The following is a 17158-nucleotide window of genomic DNA, read 5'->3' on the forward strand; positions in this document are numbered from 1 at the left end:
CCCGCATGATGTCTGAGATGGCTCCAGAGAGGGGAGTTAGGAATAAAGACCTATCCACAGCTGTCTCCTCAAAACTTGAACATACCTGGCCTTCCTTTAAACAACCTACTATATGGATTCTTCTATGATTGCCTCCAAATCCTTTGCAGCTCCTACTTCCAACTATATTCGTCTCAGAAATTCAAGTCCTTGGTATTCACGCACAAAATCCGGAAGAATCTCCTTTTCCATGAAACCACCTCCATGAAACATGGCTCCTGTTCTAATATTCTAAGACAGGAGTCCACAAACTATGGCCCAGCATGTGTTCCAGTAAAATTCTATTTTTACTGGAACACAGCCAAGCTCACTTGTTTGCATGTTGTCTATGGATACTTTCACACTACAACAGCAGACCTGAGTAGTTGCAACAGAGATTGTATGACAAAGTCTAAAATATTTACAATCTGCCCCTTTAAACAAAGAGTTTATTGATCTATATCTTAGGATATGGTGAAAATATACTGTTTTTTTTCCTCTATCAAAAATTTTGGAGGGCTTGAACCACACACTTCATACCCAACGTCTTTATCCAGGCTGTAGAGTCTGTTTTCTATTAAAAAAGCCAACCAACCAAAAGCACCTTGGCTCTGACAATAGCAGTATGTGCTGGTAAATGTTTAACAATGTATTTGCCAGGAGGAAAAAAGGCCCTAATTTATATTAATAGTATTTGCTGATTTCCATGGTATAAATATTCCCACAATGGCTTATTTCAATCTAGAAAATGTGTCATCACTGAACACAGAGTTGGGAAGAGATGTGCCTGACTGCTAGTATAAATCAGCTCTAGTAAGCCACTGGTTTCTTGGGACTTGGTGTCTCAAGTGAGGGACCATCCGTCACTTTAAAGTCAAAGACACTGAAGTCCAGAAAGTGTCTCACCCAAAGCTGGCCCAGTGACTGGCCCCAGGCTGCAGGTAACTTCCCTGTGCAGAGTCCAACACCTCACAGGAAGTTATGTCCTCCATAAGAGTGGGGGAAAGAAGGCAAAGGAAGTCCTTTGCCAGGCACATGGTAATAGATGTTGGTTTTTATCATCATTTTCATACTTAAGGACTTTAGTTTCTTAGCACATGCTTTTGAAGCACATTTCTAGTGAGGGGTATTGTTCTTCACACTGGACCACGTTTCATGTAAACACTCTGACAAGGAACTATCTCAATTAACTAGCAGTTACCTAGGCTATTAGACCATAAGCTCCAGAAAGACAGGGACTGCATCTTTTTTTTTTTTTTTTGAGACAGAGTCTCGCTCTTTTGCCCTGGCTAGAGTGCCGTGGCGTTAGCTTAGCTCACAGCAACCTCAAACTCCTGGGCTTAAGCGATCCTACTGCCTCAGCCTCCCAAGTAGCTGGGACTACAGGCATGTGCCACCATGCCTGGCTAATTTTTTTCTATATATATTTTTAGCTGTCCAAATCATTTCTTTCTATTTTTAGTAGAGACGGGGTCTCGCTCTTGCTCAGGCTGGTGTCGAACTCCTAAACTCAAATGATCCATCCGCCTCGGCCTCCCAGAGTGCTAGGATTACAGGCATGAGCCACCGCGCCCGGCAGGGACTGCATCTTTTGTGCTACTTTCCTGGCATCTGGCACAGAACTGGACACATGATAAATAGGTGGTCAATAAACAGCTACTGAAGGGGTGAAGGAATGAGACCCCACCATCAAAGTGGAATTTTTACACAAAGAATAAGGCAGGTGCACAGAATCTAAATCCCATTCCTTTCTCCCATCTGTGGACTGCACAAGACCACACAAAATGCCTATGTCAGTGCAACATTTTGGCAGTATTGGCTACAGCATCGAAGCTGCTCCATCAGAGCACAAGGGGTTCTATGGATGGAGGAACAAAAGGGAGGATAGAGTTAGAGAATGTCTTCCTTTGATGTATATCCACACATAATATCTATCTTGAATCTGTTCGGACAGAGCATGAAGCCAAGCAAAGAATCCAATGAAGGATCCCACCTACCAGACACCAGGATGCTGGATGCTGCTTTCTGGCAGGGGCTGAGGAACCACCGCTTACAGTGACACACCTCTGAAAGTAGAAAGTGAAAGATTAGCAATCATATTCTAAGAAATTCAAGGCTAACAACCACACAACCACAAACAAATGAACGTGTGGAAAAGGCAAGGCATGCCTCTCTGTTCTTTTGGAAATAACTTCTTGACTATTTAGTAACTCTCACCCTAACCCCTACACACTTGGCACAGCCTCCCTACTGGCACTTCTCTGAGCCCCCAGGTCCTGTTTGCCACATCATTGCTGTAATTCTGAGCACAGATGAGTCAGCTCTGCAGGCACAGAACAACCAAAGGCATGTGTGGGTTTTTAAGAGGCCAGCAAGATTCATCATTCCTTCACGTGGGGACCTAGGATTTGGTTTCCAAGTGAGGTTAAGCTTGGTCCCAGATGCGGGAGCTTAACACTGTCCACAGCATGGGGTGGTGTGTGCGCTCATTCATTGGAAGGAAGAATCACAAAGCAGCAGCAGCAGGACCAATGAAGTAAGCCTCTGAAGCATTTGCTACACCAGTGGTCCTCAAAGTGTGGTACAGAGAACTCCTAGGGATCTGCAAGGTACAAATCATTTTCATAATAACACTAAGGTGTTATGTGCTTTTTTCATCTCATGCTTTCAGGAACATACAGCGGAGGTCTTCAGAGGCTATATCACAGGTGATACTGCAACAGCCTGAATGCAGAAGCAGATATAAGATCCAGCTGTCTGCTATTAATATTATACCCGACATTAAGGAGATTTGCAAAAATGTAAAACAATGGCACTCTTTCTTCTCAATAACTTTGTTTTAGAAAAGTTTTTTTCCATAAAAATATGTTAAGATGTAATTAGCCTACTATTATTTTTAAATGAATTATTCAATACAGTAAAAATTTCTCAGTCTTATTTATATATGGTAAATATCAATAGATACAACCCACATAAACAGAAGCACCTTTAGGATACTAATTTTTAAGAGTGTAAAGGGGTACTGAGTCCCCCCAATTTGGGAACTTCTGTCCTAAAGGTTGCCCCCCTGTGAGGAGGGTTACGTGTGTTAGGGAAGGAAGATGCCATTAAGATGTGCTGGCTGAACTGGGAAAGGCAGCCCAAGCTCCCTCCTTCATCTCTGAATCTATCAGGGTGGGCTCCATGTCCGATCCTTCCAACGAGGGGTCTTCTCCCTCTCACTCATTTTCCAAAATTTCGTGCCTTGCGGTGGAGTCCCCAGTCTGCCCGCACAACTTCAGTAAGGGTTTCCCTGTCCAGCCAGCCCGGCCCGGGCGAGGACTGTCCAGCGTGGGCCGCACACTCCGGGTTAGGACTCCTGCTGCCGGCCGCACACGCTCGGCGAGGACTCCCCGGGCGGCCCGCACAGCCACGGCCAAGAGGAGCGAGGAAAGCCATTTCCAATACCTGGTCCCTGTCCCTGGCATGACACGGGCTGGGGACAGGGCTGAAAGGCCAGTCCCTAGAAACAAATCCCTGATTCTTCCCTCCGCCTCCCCCCGGCTCGCCCCCTCTCCTCGGGCCGCTCTGCCCGGCGCCGCGGTGAAGGCTCGCGCGGACAGCCCCGGGGACAGGGTGGCCGGCGGTCCCGCCCGAGGACGTCGGTCGGGCCGAGCCGGTACTCACCGCGGACCGCACCGTGGAGCTCCCGCGAGCTGCGGGCCGGGACCGAGTAGCGGGGCGCGCTCCCGTGCGCGGCGCGGTGCCAGCAGCCGCCTCCGCGCTCCGCCCCCAGCCGCCCCCGGGGCCGCCGGGCGGGGGGCGGAGCAGGGGCGGGGCGGGGGCGCGCAGGCCGGGCCGGAACCCGGAGGGGCGGTGCCTGCCGGGCGCCCGCGCCCCCGCGCGGCGGGAGGAACCTGGCCGGGGCCGCGGCGGGGGGCTGCTGATGGGTCGGCGGCGGGAAGCCGCCTGTTGCCTCTGCAGGTCCAGGGCCTGGGACGAGGGTGCCTGTCGCTCACTGTGGGACGTAGGGTGCGACTGCCCAGCTCGCGTTAGAGAGTGAGCCGAAGCGGGTGGGGAAGAAGCGGAGCTTTAAAAAAAACAAGATTTGGCCGTAAATACAGAGCCTTCATTATCTGGCTGCCCGGTACGTGTGGTCAACTGGCCTTAATCCTATGCGCAAAGCGTGCCAAGTGGGCATCGGGATCACGCTGTCGGGATGGGACTTGAACATTTCCGTGGCAAAAGTTAACATGAGTAAATTTTTTAAAAAGTGTAACAACGCTTTATAATGCACACTGTTCAACGGTCTGAAGTCAGAGAAATGGCACTGCTTTTCATGTTGGTTGGAGTTTTGCCCTCTCAGGTGAATGTGAGTTCAAAGAAGTGATCGGATTTTTCTAGATGAAAGGTGGTGAGGTTTTCCAGACCAAATTATTTGGAAAATTAGTTTTCTGAATAAATTGCTTATAGGATGAATAAATAATAGCCAATACTAATATGCGCAGCTGCCATTTACTGCGCCCCTACTCTATGCAGAGCCCAGTGATTGAATCTTTGCATATGTTATGTTATTCCCTTCCGCTCTCCTAACTACCCTACAAGTGAAGAATATAGCACCTGGCTTTGCGGGAGTGCGATGTGCCACAGCTGGGATTCAATCCTGAGGCATGTCTGACTCCCAAGCCCACACTTTCCCAGTTATGCTGTTCTATAGAATACAGCTGTCCCCTAGTTATACTTAATTTAGAAAGGGAGAGTAATTTACAATAGAAAGACTTTCTTCCCACCCACTTCCTAGATTCCTTCCATTCATATTAGTAATCGTCCCACCTACTTCCTAGATTCCTTCCATTCACATTAGTAATCGAACAAATTGTCTTTGAGTGTCCACCATTTGCCAAAGGTTTACCACAAACCGGGAAAGATAATACTAGAGTCCGCTTGGGAGTTGGAGTAGGAGGGAGGTGAGAGTGAGTAGAAGGCTGGAGAGCAGGGTGAGGACACATCCAGCTAAATTTCCATTCTTACCAAGGCAGCCCTTCAGAAAGCAAAATATCTTAATGTTCAGTGACAACATACATGTAATATAACTGATAATCCTTGACAGAAAATAATTACATGAGAGGAATTGAGATTTATTAGTAAGCACGCTGGCCAAAACCATGAAGAAAATAGTTCCTGTCCCTCTGTTGCTCTTGGAGCATGTCACCGGTGACATGCAGATCTCAAAGCCAGTGGCCTCTCTTCTATTCTTGTCCTTGCTAACTGTGGTGATTAATCTTTCTTGAAATTTTAACCTCCCTTTGGCTCAGCCCTCTGCTCTTGTAATTTGCCTCTTCCCTCTTTGATCTCTCTTTTTCAGGCCCTTTCACTGCACTCTTTCTCCTCTCGCTTTAGATGTTACTCCATACACTGATGAGTTTTTCTTTCTCACTATGTGAACTTCCTACCACTTACAGCTGAAGCCCACTATGTCTCTGTCATTGCTCTTAACCTTCTTCTGATCTCCACACTGTTTACTTGCAGCCCTTTGTGGCATCCCCACCTGGATAGTCCAAAGGCACCTGTTGTTCATCACATCAGAAATGGGAATTTAGTGTATTCTTTAGCCATCTCTCTGTCCCCTCCTATCCATCAGTTTCTTCCTCATCCTGAATCCCACATCTTGAATTTGGATCTCATGGTGTGTTGAGAAAGCTAAACATTTAAGGGGTATATTACTATGGCATATTACTATGCTCACACAGGGTCTGCCAATAAATGTTTCTGTCATGGTACAAAATGTTCTGCTACTGGCCTAGTGGAGTATATATACTCTGTGGACCTTCTGAGAGGGAGTTACCCAAGTGTGTGATGCTCGGGTACTCCAGCTCTGCTCTAGGGCCAGAGGCAGAAGGGCTTCCAGTTGGGGTAATAGCACTGTTCTAGCAGCCTTACATGCCAGAAGGTTCTGCTACTATAAGAAGAATCATGCAGATTCTGTCAGAGACCTGTTAAGTCCTCAGGAATGCCTCCTGTATTTCACACTACGTCAGTTACTTGTATAAACTGGACTTCCTCATTTATTTTAAGATCCTGAGAACTATACTCAACTAACTTTGTATCACGCTTCACAATTTATACTGAACTTTCACACACCTTTAGTAGAAAGGAAGTGGTATAAGAGAAGGACAGTCTAGCATAATGCTTTTCAAACCTCAGGGTGCATTGAAAACACATGTGTCTGCATTGCACTCTTAGGGAGGCTGAGTTTGATGTGGGTGGTCAGAAGACCACCCTTTGAGAAACACTAGTGGTGGTTCTCAGAATCTGGGTGTTTCTCAGAATCCCCAGGGGGAACCTATTAAAAATATAGCCTCCTGTATCCCCTACCTGCTAGAATGTCTGATTCATTAGGTCAAGGGCAGGATCTATGTTCAGATTCTGAGGAATCTAAATTTTTACTACAGGTGCTTCTGTTCTATCATGTCCACAGATGGCACCAGGGACCTGCTGTCTAGAAATATGTACTCCATGAGGACAGGGGACCATGTCAGTTTGTTCATCACCCCTAACACAGAGCCTGGCACATAGTAGGTGCTCAATACAGGTTTATTGACTCTGACTTACTGTCAGTTTCCTTCTGTTGCCTACTTTTGTGCTATTTGGGGTTCTCTAGTATGGCACGGAGGCAAGATATCTATCTGGCAACGAATGAAGTATAAAATGACCCTTCTGAATGTTTTATTTGAGGGGACTCTAGAATCCCTAAATTCTTCACTAAATGTATGTCTTCCTCATACCAGAGAAAGTTTGAAATAAATGTTTTCTATTCTTCTAAAGAAAAAGCTATATTTATAATAAGGAACAGCAGTTCTTAGTCTCATCTTCGCTCCCCACAAATTTCCAACTGCTACCCTCCACTGCCCCCCACCCCCTATCACACCTACCATATACTTAATTTTCGTGCTCTCTTAGTGCCTAAGTGCCTGAATCTCTGAGCTGCCTTCCCAGGGAACCAGGATTCTCTGGCAAGCTGCTTACAATTAAGTGCCATTTCCCTCTGTCAACAGAAAGGAAGCCAAACTCTGTAAAATAATTTAAAGAGATTTATTCTGAGCCAAATTTGAGGACCATGGCCTGGAGCCATGCCCAAGAAGACTTGAGCAAGTGGACTTGCTGTGGTTGGGTTACCGTTTGGTTTTATACATTTCAGGGAGACAGAGATTACACGTAAAGTCATAAATCAATACAAGGAAGGCATACATTGGTTTGGCTTGAAAAGATGGGGAGGAGAGTGAGGGGGAGAGAGAGGGGAGTTCTTACAAATCATAGGTGGGTTTAAAGACTCTCTGACTTGCAATTGGTTAAAAAAAAAAATGAAGCTTTGTGTAAAGGTTTGGAATGTTTTAAGTTAAAGAAGTCTGCTAATGAGAGACAAGCTACCTGCCATATATTTATTGTGTAAATTGATGACCTACAGCTTTGCCTTGAATAGCCTGAGGCCCGTCAATGAATTACAAAGGATACCTACAAGAAGGGAGGGGGCCATGACCAGGCATGTCTGACCTCCCTCCTCATGGCCTGCAATTCCATTTTAGGGTATCCCTTTGGCCAACAGGGGATCCTTCAGTCAGCTGGTGGGGGGATAGCCTTAAGATTTTATTTTAGTTCACACCTCAATATAGCTAATAATAAAAGCCAAATATCATTACGTATCCCATTTAATCTTCACAACCACATTTTAAGGCTGGTAACATTACTTTTGCCATTTCACATATGAGGAAACTGAGATTCAGAGTAGTCACACAACTTGCTTCCAGTCACAAAACTATACATGGTGATCTTGGGGTCTGAATGAAGGCTGATCTCACTCTAGAGCTTGTGCTTTTAACCTTTATGTAACAAGATCATTAGATACTGTGAAGTTGTAAATTATTTGTTCTTTGCAGCAAAGGAGAGAGACTTAAATGTTCTAGAAGAGAACTTTGTTCTATCACCATCGAGTCTAGAATTCCTTATTCACTTATTTTCAGGGCTTGTTCTCCCAGATTACTGTTCAGAAGTCCCTGCTGCTGCCCCGTAATTTAGGCACATCCAGGTAAAGATAGTCCTCCTTCTGGGGGATGGAGGTGTTGGAAATCAGGGGTGGCTTGAGTATGAATTTCAGGATTGGCCTATAATTCCTAGATATGTAGTAGCATCTTTCACATATGTTAATTTTCTGAATACTTTATGAATGTGTTTTTTATTTATTTATTTTTTGGGGCCAGGGAGAGGGTCTTGCTTTTTGCCCAGGCTGGTCTTGAACTCCTGGCCTCAAGTGATCCTCCTGCCTCAGCCTCCCAAAGTGCTGGGATTATAGGCATGAGCCACCGTGCCCGTGTCTGGCAGAATGTGTGTGTGTGTGTGTGTGTGTGTGTGTGTTTTTCCCCAGGGTGGAGAGGGAAGTATTCTGTAGGATTGGTTCCTTAAATCTATTTAGATATACACAAAATAAAACATTGTATTCTAAGGCTGCTGCTACTGATGAATTTTTTTCAAGAAAATCATTTGGTAACATTGACAAATGAGAGTAAAATTTTAAAAAAAGCAAATTGTCACTAATTTGGCTCATTCCTATCTCCAGTTTATGAAAAGATTGCTTTAACATGTCAGTTTAAGTGCATTTAAAAATGGAAAATCCTAGCTTTCTCTCATCCCTCCCCCCATGCCTAGTGGGAGGAAACAACCACAGACAACACAGAAAGGTACATTTTGTCTATTCCAAGTTCATCCTTGAAAGGCCCATGAAGACTAAACAAGATGATGGTCAGCTACTGCCCTCTTTTGGTAAGATGTGAATATGCACCAAACACCTTGTCAACCGTGAAAAGCTGAGGGTGGTTAGCACTAAGAGAATAAATATCAAAAAGAAAACAGTAATGAATTAAGAAATTTACCATTTGTCCCTTAATTTCACATTTACTGAATGCTCTAGAAGTTAGAGTAGAAAGCAGAAATTTATTTGGTTGACAAATTGACTCTGCTAGGAGCTTGGTATGATGGGTCCAAAAATGACTATGATTAATTCCTACTCTGAGGACCCCGAGGATTTATTGTGATTATTATTTTCCTAGACCTCTTTTGATATTATTTTAATATTTACACAAGATATTAAAGCATTCATCTTTGACATAGCAAAATCTAGTATTAATTTTTATCTTGACTCTTCTGGATAATGCCAGATTATCTTATAACATTTTAACTACATTTACCTTCCTTTTGATTTCTATGCTGTTATCTTGTATTTTATAATTATAGATTCTAACTCTTCAAGGCATTATTATTATTGTTTTATAAAGTTAATTTTTATTTAGATTTAAGCATAATTTACCATTTTTGTTGTTCTTCATTCCTTCCTGTATGTTCAGTTTTCCTTCTGGGATTATTTTCTCTTGTTTGAATAATACTCCTTAGTATTTCCTCTCGTGTGGGTCTGCTGGTGGCAAATTTTCTCAGGTTTCATTTGTTGAGAAATGTCTTTCTTTTATTGTCATTCTTGATGGATATTTTTTTCTGAATATTACATTCTAGGTTGGTAGTTATTTTCTTTCAGCATTTAAAAATATCAATCTGTGTCTTCTGGGTTCCATAGTACGAAGTCCACTGTCAGCCCAAATCTTCCTGCTTTGAAGGTAATCTGTCTCTTTCTCTGACTACTTTTTAAATCTTCTGTTGTCTTTGGTTTTCACTAGTTTGCATTTCTATAAATTTCTTTTATTTTTTTCTGAGGTTCATAGGACTTTGTGAATCTGTGGACTAATGTATTTCAGCATTGTTAAAAAAAATTTAACTATTGTCTCTTTAAATATTGCTTCTGTCCCATTCTCTGTCTCCTTTCTTTCTGGGACTACAATTTTACATATGCTAGACTGTCTTACTATGACCTCTATTTTCTTAAGTTTTCCGTCCTTTAGTCTCTTAGTTATTCATTCTGTGTATTTCTTTATGACATGTCCTCCAGTTATGATAAAAGCAGTGGATTCTCCAACCTCATTTTTCCTTGGCTACAAAGCAGACCCACAATATGCAATAACATTCCACCTGGGCCCCTACCTGCTGTCTCTGTGGGATTTGGGGGCAAGGGGAACTGATTCGACACTATTTTCATGCAGCTTGCTAAACATGGATAATTTTATCGCTGTCCCAAGAGCCTCATGTCTTCAGCCAACGTCCATGAAACAATAACAGACTAAATTATTAGTTTGTACGTGGGGTAAAATCCTAGAGCCTTCCTCTGTACCCCAGCCTCAGCTGCTTTAAGGAAAACGCTGAGTATGCTGGGGAACTTCAAGGAGAACGGGAACTCAAATATTTTTAGCCTGTTGAATGTAGGTGCCCGGGTCACATCCTACCCAGTTGCATGGATGGGAAGGGTGCTGGGTGCAAGGGTGTCTAAAGACACTGAACACTGTGCTGCAGTGATGAGGGCAAGGGAATTCACACTGAGCCTGGTTTAAAGAAACAGGGATAAATAAAGCCATTTTCTGCAGCCTATCTTCCTCTCTCACCTGCATCTCCCTCACTTCCTGCACTTCCAGCAACTATTGCTAGAGACCATGATATGCCTGTTAGACTTCTTGGTTCACATTCTCATAGGGCAGTGTTTTTCAACAAGGATGATTTTGTCCCCTCCCCCTACCTAGGGGACATGTGACAATGTCTGGAGACATTTTTTTTGATGGTCACAATTGGAGTGGGGGGTGTGTTCTATTAGCATCTAGTGGGTAGAAGCAGAGATACTGCTAAACATCCTACAGTGCACAGGACAGCCTCCCAAACAAATAATTAACCAGTCCCAAATGTCAATAGTGCCAAGGTTGAGAACTTGCCATAGGAGGAAATAATGCCCAAAGTTCAACTAATGGGGTTTGGGCAACATTTTTCATGGAGGAAGAGAATTAATGTGACCTTATAGGGACGACCTTTGGGCCAATCCAGTGTACTGTTGTGTCTTTCACTGCTGAATGTATAATTGGGTTCATGTTGCACATGCTTGTATTGTGAATGCTCATGAAGCCCAGAAGGGATTCTTCCATTCAGGGACTGTGGCATGTGGAGAGGCAATCTCTGTTTCCTTCCTAGTAGTCTAGCAAAGAGAATATAAAATCTGAGAAGAAATGGAAATCACAGCTTTAAAGACTTAAAGGGGGCCAGGTGTGGTGGCTCGTGCCTGTAATCCTAGCACTCTGGGAGGCCAAGGCAGGAGGATCGCTTAAAGTCAAGAGTTTGAGACCAGCCTGAGCAAGAGCGAGATCCCTGTCTCTACTAAAAATAGAAAAAATTAGCTGGGCGTGGTGGCATGCACTTGTAGTCCCAGCTACTCAGGAGGCTGAGACAGAAAGATTATTTGAGCCCGGGAGTTTGATGTTGCTGTGAGCTAGGCTGACACCACAGCACTCTAGCCCGGGCAACAGAGTGAGACTCCGTCTCTCTTCTTCTCTCTCTCTCTCTCTCTCTCTCTCTCTCTCTCTCTCTCTCTCTCTCTCTCACACACACACACACACACACACACACACACACACGAAGACTTGAAGGACTTAGAGAAGCAATTTCCTACTAATAAACCATATTGCCACCCTGACACAGGCACCAAGTACACCTCTTTTAAACAGGGGGGAAGCTACTGTCTCGTTGCTGAGATATTGACCTGTAGAGGCTCTGGGTCAAGAAAGCTGAACACTGACTCCTGGAGGCTTTGTGACTCTGCAGCCTGATGTCCCCATTTTGGGGTGGATCAGCTTGGAATTGACAACTTGTAAGGAAAAGGCCCAATATATCTCATTTGTCAAATGGAAATTGTATATTCAAGGATACAGTTGGCCTGGCTTCAGCGACATCTCGGTTTACATGAACAAATGGAAGCTATCATTTTGAGGAAACTATTCCCATTATACCGCTTGAAGTAAGGCCACTGGTTCAATGGGGCCCTTGATTCATGGAGGTTCCCCTTAATGCCTGAGCTTAGTTTACTGATGGTTTGGTTAAATTGAAACCAGGGCTGCTATAGCTGTTCAGCTGCCATTCTATATATGCCAGCCTGAAAATTGCTGTGCTTATTCACTGAGTGGGAAGAAGTCAAGGCCATTCTCATAATTCTGTCCAATTTGTTTCATGATAAAACTTATATTTTTACTGACTTGAGGTATTGCCAATGATCCAGCCATTTGCTCTTTTATCTGGTCTGCCACTTACAAGACTATAAACTGACAGATTAAAGGCACCTCCCTCCCCCTTTGGGGAATGAACTGTGAAAATTAAACCATGGCTGGTGATCAAACTATCTAGATCCTCTTGCCTCAGCCTCCTGAGAAGCTGGGACTACAGGTGCATGTCACCATGCCTGGCTAATTTTTCTAATTTTAGTAGAGATGGGCTCTCACTCTTGCTCAGGCTGATCTCGAACTTCTGAGCTCAAGCGATCTTCCTGCCTCAGCCTCCCAGAGTGCTAGTTATCTTTTTGAATTTTACAGTTTATTCTGTTCATATTTAAGCCTAGAACAGCTTTTGCTATAAAATAAGGCTCCTTGTTAAAAAGTTCTTATTTTTTGCTTATTTTAATAATATCCACATAAAAGGTAACATCTAGAAAATACTCCCATAGGTTGTTATCATTTTGTATGTATTTTTGACATTTCAGATTTTTATACTTTTACTGATAAAATAGTTGTTTCTTGACTTACTTCTATTCTCCTGAATCTGATATCCTTTTTTTTTTTTTTTTTTTTTTTTTGAGACAGAGTCTCAACTCTGTCGCCCAGGCTAGAGTGCCGTGGCATCAGCCTAGCTCACAGCAACCTCAAACTCCTGAGCTCAAGTGATCCTCCTGCCTCACTCTTCCCGGTAGCTGGGACTACAGGCATGCGCCACCATGCCTGGCTAATTTTTTCCATATATATATTTAGATGTCCAGCTAATTTCCTTTCTATTTTTTTTTTTTAGTAGAGATGGTGTCTGGCTCTTGCTCAGGCTGGTCTCAAACTCCTGAGCTCAAACAATCTGCCTACCTCGGCCTCCCAGAGTGCTAGGATTACAAGCGTGAGCCACCGCGCCCGGCCAAGATATCCTTTTAATAAAAGATTACTTTTCTAATTTTCAGATGAGGAAACTAAAACATTGTGCCAGAATTTGCCCTAAGAATCATAATATAAATAAAGATATAGTTAGGCATCACAGTAGTTTAAATACACTGAACATCAGAATATGCTCCCTGGTGGGGGAAACCACTCAAAGACACATCCCCTTACATCCTAAACACATTCTCCATTGAGTTTTGAAATCTTTGATTGAAATCTGTAAAGGTTAAGCCATCGTATAAATAGCAGTGCTATTAATAATCACGAAATTAATGAGAATAATAATGAGCCCAAGTGTGTAAAATGCCATAGTTAGCATAAACACTGTAATGCCTCTGCGTGTGACATTTTTGTTTTGCCACAGGGAAAAGTTCTGTGAGCTAGTTCCCCAAGTAGAGCCAATACGCTATTACTGCAAATAAACTACTCATTATCTAAGTTGTTTTTGCAACTTTTGGAGAAAGCAAAATGAGATTTTCTTGAAAGAGACATTTATTGCTGTGTATTAAAATATGAAAGGGGTTTTTAAACAGAGGTGAAATTAGGAATAGTTCTATACATCACTTTCATTATCATTATAAAATTAAAACATGTTCACTGCAAAAAACTTTGAAAATACACACACACACACACACACACACACACGCGCACGCACACAACATTAAAAACTACCCCTAATTCTACCATCCTTGGATGACCTATCACTGTGTAAGTTTAGTTCTATCACTCTTTGTCCTATCTTAGTAGGTGGAGAAAACACAGTAGGTAGTTTTATATGTAGCATTTTCTTTAAAACATAACATCAGAAACTTTTCTCAGGTCATTGAAAGTTCATTGAAGACATAATTTTTTGTATTGTTGCATTGTATTTTATTTCATCATTGACAATCCCCAATTTTTAGCTATTCAAATTACCCTCCAGAAAACTTGTATCAATTTAAATTTTCACCAGCTGGGACAGAGTTACTGTCTTTCAGGATTCTTCATAACTCTAGATAGCACCTTTAATTGTTTTGTTAATTGATGGGATATGTTGATAGTTGATACTTGTTTAATATTATATTTCTTGAATACTAATTCTGTGTAATGTATTCCCTACCAGATCTTCACCTGGATACTCAAGCTCTATCCAAACTTAATGGATCCCAAATAGAACCTGACCCCTATTCCCTTCAGGAATTTCCTATTCCTTCTCCTCAGCCTTCCTTAGCTCAGGAAAGAGCACTATCCTCCACCTCTTTGCTTAAGCCGAAACCCTCGGGGTCATTCTTGATTCATCTCTGTTCCATACATCCCACGTCCCATCAAGGTACTTTCAGTTTTCCCTCCAAAATATCTTCTGTCTGTCTACCTCTCTCCAACTCCACAGCCACCTCCTTAACCTGATCTGCGAGCATCTCCCTTTTGTCCACTGAATAGCACCCCACCTGGGCAGCCTGCTTCCAGTCTCATTCCATTACAATCATCACCCACAAAACTCAGTTTCTTTTTAAAACATAAATCACATTACATAACCCTATCATCAAATGTCTCCAAAGGCTTCTCATAGCATTCTGAATGAAATCCAAACACCTCACCTTCATCAACAAGGCCTTACGTTGTTTGGATTTTGCCTCTGATTCTTCTTGGACCACGATCCCACCTTACTCACTCTGCTCTGACTTTGCTGGTCTCTCTAATCCTCACACTTACCAGGCTTATCTCCAACATGAGGCTTCTAGTCTTCCTCATGTGGTGGGCTCTTCTTATCTTTCTGACCTCAGCTCAAATGTCACCCCGTCTAAAGGATTGCCGTTGAGATCTCTCAGTCACGTTTGGTCACATAACTTCTTTGTTATTTCCTTGACAGCATGTTTTACCATATAAACATATCTTTTGCATTTTATTGATTATTGCCTTTCAGAATAACAGGAACTTTTTTTCAAATTAACAAACTTTACTTTTTAGAGCCGTTTTAGGTTCACAGCAAAAATTGAATGGAAAATACGGAAAGCTCCCATATAACTTCCCCCTCCCCACACGCATCCAACCTCCTCCGCTGTCAACATCCTGCACCACAGTGATATACTGGTTACAACTGATGAACCCACATCAACACATCATTATCACCCAAAGCCCACAGTTTACATTAGGGGGCACTCTTAGTTTACACATTCTATGGGTTTGGACAAATGTACAATGACATGTATGTACCATTGCGTATCATACAGAATAGCTTCACTGCCCTAAAAATTCTCCGTGTTTGCCTATTTATCCCTACCTCCCCTCCAATCCCTGGCAACAGCGAATCTTTTTACCATCTCCATAGTTTTGCTGTTTTCAGAATGTCATGTAGTGGAATCATACAGTATGTAGCCTTTTCAGATTGGCTTCTTTCACTTAGTAATATGTATCTAAGTATCCTCCATGTCGTTTCATGGCTTGATAGTTCATTTCTTTTCAGTGCTGAATCATATTCCATTATCTGGATGCACCACAGTTTATTTATCCACTCACCTGCTGAAGGACACCCTGGTTGCTTCCAAACTTTGGTAGTTATGGATAAAGCTGCTATAAACAGCCATGTTTTTGTGCAAACATAAGTCTTTAATTTATCTGGGTAAATACCAAGGAGTGCAATTGCTGGACTGTATGGCAAAAGCATGTGTAGTTTTGTAAGAAACTGCCAAATGGTCTCTTTCAGGATGGCCGTACCATTCTGCATCTCCACCAGCAATGAATAAGAGTTCCTGTTACTCTATATCTTCACTAGCATTTGATGTTTTCAGTGTTTTAGATTTTGGCCATTCTAATAGATGTGCAGTGGTATTTCATTTTTGTTTTAATTTATAATTCCTTAATGACATGTGATGTTGAACATCTTTGCACATACTTATCATCTTTATATCTTAGAGGAAATGTCTATTCAGGTCTTTTGCTCATTTTTTAATTTGGTTGTTCATTTTCTTATTGTTGAGTTTTAAGAGTTCTTTGTATATTTTGGGTAATATTAATAGTCCTTTATCAGATATACCTTTTGCAAATATTTTCTCTCCATCTGTGGCTTTTCTTCTAATTCTCTTGACATTGTCACAGAAGTTTTTAATTTAAATGAAGTCCAGCTTACCAATTATTTCTTTCACAGATCATGCTTTTGGTTTTGTCTCTAAAAAGTCATCTCCAAATCAAAGTCAGTAAGGTTTTTTTCCTATGTTATCTTTTAGGAGTTTTATAGGTTTGAATTTTACATTTAGGTATGTGATCCATTTTGAGTTAGGTTTTTTGGAGGGTATTGGGTCTGTATCTAGATTTCTCTTTTTGCATGTGAATGTCTGGTTGTTCTAACACCATTTTGAAAAGACTGTCTTTCCTTGATTGTATTGTCTTGCTCCTTTGTCAAAGATCACTTGGCTGTATTAATGTGGTTCTATTTCTGGACTCTCTGTTCTATTCCATTGGTCTATTTGTCTATTCTTTCACCAACACAACACTGCCTCGATTACTGCTGCTAGTAATGGAGTATGCTTTTAAGTTGGATGGTATCAGTCTTTCAGCTTTGTTCTTGTCCTTCAATATTGTCCCCTCTTTCATTTCTGATATTAGCAATGTGTGTATTCTCTCTTTTTTCTGAGTGAGCCTGGCTAGAGGCTTATCAATTTTATTGATATTTTCAAAGAACCAGTGCTTGATTTGGTTGATTTTCTCTATTAATTTCCTGTTTTTAATTTCATTGATTTCTACTCTAATTTTTATTATTTCTTTTCTTCTGCTCTGTGGGTTCAATTTTTTCTTCTTTTTCTAGTTTTGTAAATTGGAAGCTTAGATTATTGATTTTAGATCGTTCTTTTCTAATATTTGCATACAATGCTATAAATTTTCCTCCAAGCACTACTTTTGTACATCCCACAAATTTAGTGAGTTGTGTTTTCATTTAGTTTGAAATATTTCTTAATCTCCTTTGAAGTCTCTTCTTTGCGTCATGTGTTATTTAGAAATGTGTTGTTTAATCTCCAAGTGTTTTGGGATTTTCCAGCTATCTTTTTGATATTGATTTCTACTTTAATTCTATTGTGCTCTGAGAG

General features: G+C 42.0%; 1 protein-coding gene across 1 annotated transcript in view; it reads right to left on the bottom strand.

Moving 5' to 3' along the window:
• ACO1 (aconitase 1) overlaps positions 1-3785 on the bottom strand; it is a 58214-nt gene extending 54429 nt beyond the window's left edge. The window contains exons 1-2 of the mRNA XM_045562996.1: positions 3685-3785; positions 2016-2084 (exon numbers count right to left, since the gene is read on the bottom strand). The gene's annotated coding sequence lies outside the window, so the exon portion shown is untranslated. The remainder of the gene's footprint in view (positions 1-2015; positions 2085-3684) is intronic.
• Positions 3786-17158: the final 13373 nt, after the last annotated feature.

The sequence above is a fragment of the Lemur catta genome, chromosome 10 (genome assembly GCF_020740605.2).
Source record: "Lemur catta isolate mLemCat1 chromosome 10, mLemCat1.pri, whole genome shotgun sequence".
Taxonomy (NCBI): domain Eukaryota; kingdom Metazoa; phylum Chordata; class Mammalia; order Primates; family Lemuridae; genus Lemur; species Lemur catta.